General features: G+C 42.8%; 1 pseudogene; it reads left to right on the plus strand.

The window, feature by feature from the left end:
* The first annotated feature begins 340 nt into the window (after window positions 1-340).
* Window positions 341-1,582, plus strand: LOC127214350 (BTB/POZ domain-containing protein KCTD20-like; annotated as a pseudogene).
* The last annotated feature ends 6,794 nt before the right edge of the window (window positions 1,583-8,376 follow it).

Raw genomic sequence — 8,376 nt, forward strand, 5'->3', positions numbered from 1 at the left:
CTGTTGAGGTGGGTGTGGCCTTGCTGGAAGAATTAAGTGACTGGGGTTGGCTGTGAGTTTTCAGAAACCAAGGCAAGACCCAGAGTCTCATTTCTGTTGCCTAGAGATCCATATAAAGAACTGTCTGGTAATTCTCTTCCATCTTCCATCATGTCTACCAGTATGCTGCTATGCTTCTCACTATGATGACAATGGTCTAAACCTTTGAAGCTGTAAGCATGTCCCAATCAAATGTTTTACTTTATAAGATTTGCAATGCCGGGAGCACAGTGGATCCTGGCGATGGTAGCTGCTTTCTGGCATCCCGGGTGGTGTCGGGACTCTGGGCCTAGAGGGCCGGCTTCCTCTCTAAGAATGAATGGTCAACAGGGCAGTGATGGCGACAGGTTATTGCAGCCAAAGCTCAGCTGCCTAGGAGATAAGACCTAAGCTGCCATTCGAGAGAAAGAAAGCAGCAGTTTGGTGTCCTCTGGACTTTATGTTCTCACTTATCCCCTAGCTATCAGGAATGAAGACTTTGCACTTGGCTATGCCCCTCGGCCAGCAAGCCTTCAGTATCCTCAAATAATGCCACTCCCTGAAGATAGCCTCCAGAGTTGAAGCAAGCAGAACCACAAGCCCTTCATCTTTTCAGAGAGATTTGGAAACATTGTCATAGGCTTCGGAGGTAGCTCTCACTCCCAAGCCCCAGAGAAAGTGACGCTTCTTGTAGATGGCACACGTTTTGTGGTAAACCGCTTATCCGGATACCATGTTGGGAAGGATGTTTGGACCAGGAAAAGAATACAACTTCACAAGACCCAATGATAAGAGTATGAGATTGCAAAAAGGATCAGTGCCACTGTGTTCCACACAGTGATGGATTATTACAAAACTGGCACCATCAACTGTCCTGATGGCATCTCTATCCCAGATCTGAGAGACGCGTGTGACTATCTCTGAATTAACTTTGACTTCAACACTATCCGATGTCAAGATTTAAGTGCTTTACTCCATGAGCTGTGCAACGATGGTGCCCACAAGCAGTTTGATCACTACCTCGAGGAACTTATTCTGCCCACCATGGGGGGCTGTGCCAAGAAAGGGGAGTGAGAGTGTCACATTGTCATGCTGACAGATGAGGAATCTGGACTGGGATGAAGACCACCCCCCACCCATGGGGGAAAAGTATTCCCAAATACTCTACAGCTCCAAGCTCTACAGATTCTTCAAATACATCGAGACTCAGGATGTTGCTAAAACAGTGTTGAAGGAACGGGCCTGAAGAACATTCGCATTAGAATTGAAGGCTACCCTACCTGCAAAGAAAAGACTAAGAGGAGATCTGGTGGGAGGTCTGAAGTTATCTACAATTATGTACAGACCCCTCTATCCAGATGTACTGGGAGAAAGAAGAAGGAAAGATTCACCATGTGTATTTCCATTGTGTTCGCAGCAAATCCCTCACTAATTTGGTGGCTGCTAGAGAGGATGTCTTGGAAGACCAGGAGATAATAATGCACCACCCACCTTAAGTGGATGAACTTGACAGGTTAAATGCTCCACTCTCTCAGATGGCTCCTAATGACTTCCAAGATTAGGGACAATCCCACCTGCCTCTCCGTTGCCAGAGCTCTTCTCTTTGTGGGTACCCTCAACCTGTCCTGTGTTTTCTCATCCTAAGGAGATGCTTCCTCCCATCTATTTCTGTCCCCTCTCAGTTGTTGTTATACCCTTTTCTGAGTCTGCCTCTGGCTGGGTAAAGAAACTCTGTGGTAATTAGGTGACCAGCCTAGCCAGCCCTGGTAAACATACATTTTGTGTCTGGTGCAGTTGGTTGGTTCTTGTACAACTACAGGAGAGTTGGTTGACTCCTGTCACTTGATGGCAGTGACGTCAAGGCTGTTCTTAGGAAGAAGGGTATTTTCTGTGTCACAGCATCTTCACCGTGGCAGATCTACCTTGCTCAGAAAAGAACTGAAGTGTAACTAAACAACCCTGGTTTTTGTGGTGATCATTGTTGTCTTGGTGAGGGGAAGGCCAACATTCAGAAGTTACTTCCGGGAGTTTACTGGCTCACATCTGAGGTCAGGTTTGGCCCTGACTTTGTTGGTGCTATGTCTACCCACTAGGGGCTGAGCAGCCCACGCCCTGGTTCAGTGGTGCTTCCCCTGTGCTGATCCATCGGTGCCACTGCAGTATGATTGTGTCTGTGTGTGTAGTGTTGAGGTGTGAGCAGTCATTTCTTTGTCCTCAGGAGTTGGGTCCCTGCCTTTTATGAAGTAGGTCTTACCCCACGCCTTTACCTTGCAGTGGCTCCAGCCCATGGAGTTTGAGTAGGAGGCAGTAAAGGCTCATGGGTGGCAATGGATGGTGGGAACTGAAGGCAGGCCTGGGACACAGGCTGGCCGTGTGGAGAGGAGGCTTCTGTACTCTCAGGCCCACCCTTACCTACATTTCAGTCTTGAGGTCTGGTGCCCCACTGCAGTCTTGCCTGCTGTTCCCAGAGTGGGCACATTGTTTAGTGTTCCTTGCAGGGTCAATGACTGGGTTCTAGTCATCATTGGAGTTGGTTCCTGGCTGTCTGAGGAAGAGGACTTCTCTAATAAAGAATGGATTTGGAGCTTACATATCTTTTGTAAGTGCCTGAATAAGAAAGTCAGGATGTGTGCACAGACAGACTCATGAAAAAAGTGACTTTACTCAGAGTAAAGCAGGGTAGAAGATAACCTGAACCTGAGGCTTGATTGTTCAGTATGTCCTTGTAGCCTGTGTAGTGGATGGAAACACCTTAAAGGAGGTGCAGAATAGGGACACAGTATTAAAAAGTCAGAAATTAGATGGCTCTCCATGGGAGATGGAAGAGACTGGGTGGGTACAACAGTGCCTTAGTACTGTATCCAGCACCTCAGGAGAGTGAGCAGGCCTGAGAAATGCTGTAGGAACAGCACAGAGGGCGGGGCGCCCTCTCAGACATAGGGCGTGTCTTAGGGAGAATGAATGAATGCTCAGAGCACAGCCTTCAGCTTACAGTGTGATTCCCTTTGCTTTGAGTCAGGAGTTTTAGTGCTGCACTCACTATCACTTACTGCCCTCTGTAGTTTGAGGTGGGTGCAGGGAGCACAGCAGGGCCGCCCCTTCCCAGGAGGCAGAGCCACTTTTGTGCCTGCATGGGATCACTTCTGGAAAATTACATTTTCTCCTAAAGGCAAAATGCTTATAGATTTTGCCTCTTTACTTTGTATTTACTTTTGAATTTGCACTTGTTCACCTACCAGTGTTTACAGAATCCTGTATATGGGATGTTTTTTCTATAATAAAATATTTTTATTCGTGGAAAAAAAAAATGAGTTGCCATGCCAACTTCAACTTCAGAGATTACCTGTGAAATCACCATTGTTAGACTTAACTGATCAGAATGGCTAAATAAGCTATAGCAATTTGTAATTAATGATAAAAATGCTTTATTATTCTCCTAAAAAAAGAGTTGTCATGTTCATGGTGTCTCTTCACAGAAATAGAACACTGACTAAGACAGACACACTTTGCTAGTACTAAAAATAATGCATCTCTTCACATTCCGTAAGCTACACAACACAACTGTACAGAATTCCTTCCTACCAAGCCACCTGGAGTCCCATAAAAAAGGCTGGTAGGTGGTGAAACAGTATAATTTCCATCATCCTTCTGTTCAAATGACGTCTTTTTGAAATTTGTATATTCATTTGTGAGTTTAGCTTTGGGAATCAATGTCACAGTGTGAATGTGGACATCAGAGAACAGCATTCAGGTTTGGTTCTCTCCTACTATGTGGAATTCTGGAGGCTGAATTCTGGAGGGTTAGAGGCAAGTGCATTTACTGACTGAATCATCATATATTCAGAGCATCATTTTAAATAAACACTTTCGAAAGTTATGTGTATTTATCAAAGTTATCATTTTAGCTACCAGGAAGTAGCCAATGACACAATATTGGACAATATACTAAATCCTTTACTGTTGATGCATTCCTAAAAACATGTAATGCTACTACCCTTGCAAGGAAAAGAAAAAAAAACTACACACAAGTGAGATGTTCAAGACTTCAAAACCATGCAAAGAAAAGTAAGGATCTGAACTGAAATTTTTATAACTACAAAAGTGTAGTTCTACGAAATTGTGCTTTCTGCCAATTTCACAATAAAAGACTATAAAAAGCTATGAATGAATTCTTCCTTCAGGAGTTTAGTAATCTCATCAAGCAGTAACGTGAGGAACAGACTGTAAACTGCAATCCATTTCACAGTGTGCCATTTGGACCCCACTTTTCTTCAAGAACAATTTAAAGAGTTTTTCAAAGCTGGAAAAAGATAAACAAACCAGTTATTTGGCCCTACAGAAACCTACGCAGGTTAGCCTTGAGTTCAAAACCAGCCTAGACAAGGATGTAGAGAATTTTCTAGCAAAGACAGTATATAGCAAAATCCACCCACTTATAGTCCTTAAGGAGAAAAAAATGTCTAGTAGACACTATTTATACTACATACACTCTCCATTTAGTGAAGCAAGTCAAATTCTAAGAAACTCTAAAACACAAGCATGTATTCTCACATGTTATCACAGTCCAGGGAAGGAAAGCAACTGGTGTCCTGACCACCCGATTTTGTAGACAATTATGTAACTCCCTATTAATTTCTACCTTTTGCCAACACCCTGTTCCTCACCACATATAGCCAGGAAAGAAAAATTAAGCGAAAGGATTGTAAGTTCTGGATTCCTGTGATTTAAGAATCGTTTCCCTTGGTTTCATCAGGAAAATAAAGCTGGAATTCATGTAAAGAAAAGTCAAACAAACCTGAAAACCCAGGCAATACTTCTGCAGGTTATTCAAACAGAAAACAAAGCAAATATCATTTGTATTATTTCTCAAAGAAAACTGTTAACACTAAAGATGAAAAGTGAAACAATTAAAATTAAGTTGAAATGACATGTCTGACATGGTCACTGTGTTTCAGTATGATTGACAGGATACATAAGCTAGTTTCATTTGGGAACTAAAACTAATTATCATCATAGCATATCTCCAGTCAACCAAATGCAGTGGAATGAATCCACCCAAAACTTAAGAAGGCAAATCCCCAAGACATGAAGGTGTACAAAAGTGACATCGGTTTATCTCAGTCCCCTCACCTCATCTGAACTCTTTACAATGACCTTTCAAGAACTGGAGCACTTTCCTGATCTCAGCAATCCAAAGATTAAAAAAAAATTAATAGGCAACTTCTGGAAATAAAAGGGGATACAGGGATGAGAATAGTATTTAAAAAAAAAAAAAAAGCACATCTGTTTGATGAACTCTCAAAACTAAACTACTTCACTGTGGAGTTGAGATCCAAAGAGCAAAAACGAAAATGTTTTTCAGTCCAATTTTCATTGTAAATTCCTGAATTCTCAGTAGGATCCAGCAACTTAATGTGATGCAACCGTCCCTTTGCAAGATGGGATCGGAATGGGGTTACACTTTCTCAATGAGAACAGAAGTGAAGGTTTCCTCATCAATAGTTTAAGTGTCTTGCAAGTACTATTTACTCACTAGGTCTGCAAGTGCTAGCTGCTGTGCTAAGGCTTGGTGGCGGAGGAGCCAGATGGCACAGTTCCTGGATCATTGCTGCTTCCTGGGAAGAAAGCCTGGAAAAGCCCTTAAGGCAGCAGGGGCTTGAGGTGTTTACCCTGCTCAACTGCCCCAAGGAGCACATTACAGGGCAATAGACTGTCCAGACCTCACCGAATAGTCTTCCCTCAGAGGAAAGCCTCAGCAGGAGACACTGAAGCAGGCAGCAGGAGAATGGGGATTCTAGGAAGATGGGGTCAGCAGCCACGACTCCCATGCCAAGTAGCTGATGATACAGAGGCAAGTCCCCCATTCTCTTCACATCACTGCAACCTCTCCTCAAAATCCCAAACTGCTCTCAGGGCTTCCTGCAGGCTTATATATTGCTGCTCTGCTCCTTGAGGGCAGAGAAGGACATATTTGGTGACTCGCTTGAATGGGGTTGGAGAAGAATAAAGCATTGCTATGGGGATGGGAACCAAGCAGCAGCTTCTCCTCCAAATCCCCACTGACCTGTACACAGCCCTGCCCACTCTCACTAGTGCAGCCTGGAAACCATTAGTAGGCAGGGCAAGAGCTTAACGCTATTGGATGAATCAGCTGCTCATCACGGGGTGTGAGCCCAATAGAAAGGCTTGCAACTATTGGCTCAAGCACTGGGCTGACATCAACTGCAGCCAAGGGCAAAGTGATCAAAGTTGGGTGGCTGGCAACAGCTGCTGGGGAAATGCCCAGTCATGATCTCCTACACCCACCATCTTCTGGAGCTGCCCTTCCTCAGTGCTTCTGTTGTTTAACTAAGTCCAAGCATTTACCACACATTAACATAATTTACCCATCTGTTTCATGTCCAACCAAGAAATGGAGTCTTCTGAGTGTCCAAGGAAGAGCAATGCCAGCTACTCAAGAAGTGCTTTGGATGGGTGGCTGGCCCATTGACAGGATGAAGAGTATCACAGTATATCTTACTTAAAGTAGCCCTGGATTTCAGAAATTACCTAGTGGCTTCAGAGAAACAAAGTATGGACATGTGGCCAGTGATGATTCAAGAGATTATATTAATTGATACAAGAATTAACTTCTAATCAATACATACTTTAATGTGTTATTAGGGGGAAACCATTTTTGGCAGATGTTATTTCTTCAGTGAATACAAAGTAAAAAGGTTCTAGGGGTATAAATATCAAGGAATAAACTTGAGGTTTTCTATGCAGCCTAAACTTCATTTATTTTGTTTGAAGTAAGAATGGCAGTTTGCTAGGGGGAGGAGGGTATTGACTGGGAAGGAACAGTTCAGAGTCTCTGAAGTATTGGCGCTGTAATTTGATCTAGGTAATTAAAACAAATATATATATATGAGTATGTCATGCAGCTGTACCCCTAGGTGAATGCCCTTTTAGAGGGCAGAGCTTATGACAGTTGATTGTTTTTGGGAACGGGAGAGTAAGTTTTTTTTTAATGATTGGAGCCCCATTGGTCTACAGTGCCTCAGTATATATACTGTGTGTGTAAGCTGTATAAGTGCGGCATGAATTAAACACAGTGAATTGTAAGTTTTTAAAGAAAAAAGAGAACAAGAAGTGGTGGTCAGTGAGATGGCTCATGAGGTAATGATGCACACCAAGCCTGGTGGTATGAATTGTATCTAGAAAGGAAGGAAAAGGGAGCAACAGAGGGAGGAAGGGGATACAAAAGAAAGAAGAACAAGAAGAATAAATCTCTTTCTGCATTCTGGAGACCCTATATACAATTTCCTGGAGTTCCAAAGCACAGGGTGGGGCTGAATTTAGCAGGTGCTCTCCTTTCTGTGGCTTTAAGAGTATTTGTGTCTTAGTGGCTTGAGTGGTTTGGTGCAATGGCTGGAATTCTAATGACCAGCCCAATCTGTCTCCCTTCAGTACATTACACTGCTCTTTCTCCCCAGGAATCCACTCCAGGTACAGCAGGTGCAACCAGCTGCTCCTCAGAAGTACTGGCCTGGAATTAACTTGGCAGGGTGCTTGTTCTCAGACTTCTCTGACTCATAACTGTGAGGATAATTCAGAGCACCAAGTACCATCTCTTCCCTCTTTTGTCTATCTCAAATAAGTACCTATGAAAATACCACCTCAGGATTGTATGTTGTGACTCATGACTGTTACCTCAGAACAAGAACAACTGTGGTAGCTTGGCAACACAGTGAGTTCCCGGTCAGCCTAGGCTAAACGGTAATACTCTCCCTCAGAAATACAAAACAAGACAAAATAAACAAAAACAACAAACCAAAAGACCTTCTATGTTAAAGAAAGAAAACTGACATTCATCAAGTTCAAATTGAGTATCACATATAATTTCAAGCTGTATCATACTGCCAGTCTCAAATCTGAGTTCCACTACTGTCTGCCTTGTTTTCTCATCTGCAAAATGGATAGAATAAGTTCTATAATAATCATATTTATTACATGAATTTTAAGAGAAATAAATCTGATTGTACATACGTTAGAACATTCTTGAGATATGATCTAGTACACTATTAATATTTGTCATACATGGATGAATAAATCATTGTTGAGACAAGAACAGAGATGAGAAGTGTGCATGAGTGAGATTATCTTAATTTAAAAGGAGAAAAGATTTGCATTATCTGATGGTTGTGCAGGTTTCATGGACAGTTACTTGGTACTGTTGCTATGGTTCTATGGTGGGACAAGCCACCATGCAAGGAGAATGTGGTAAAGCAGAGCTACTCATTCTCTGGTGCATGGAAGAAAGAGGTGGCTTTGTAACAGGGTCCCTCTCCTAAGTGTTCTCAACATCCTAATGTTGTA

The sequence above is a fragment of the Phodopus roborovskii genome, unplaced genomic scaffold (genome assembly GCF_943737965.1).
Source record: "Phodopus roborovskii unplaced genomic scaffold, PHOROB, whole genome shotgun sequence".
Lineage (NCBI taxonomy): Eukaryota > Metazoa > Chordata > Mammalia > Rodentia > Cricetidae > Phodopus > Phodopus roborovskii.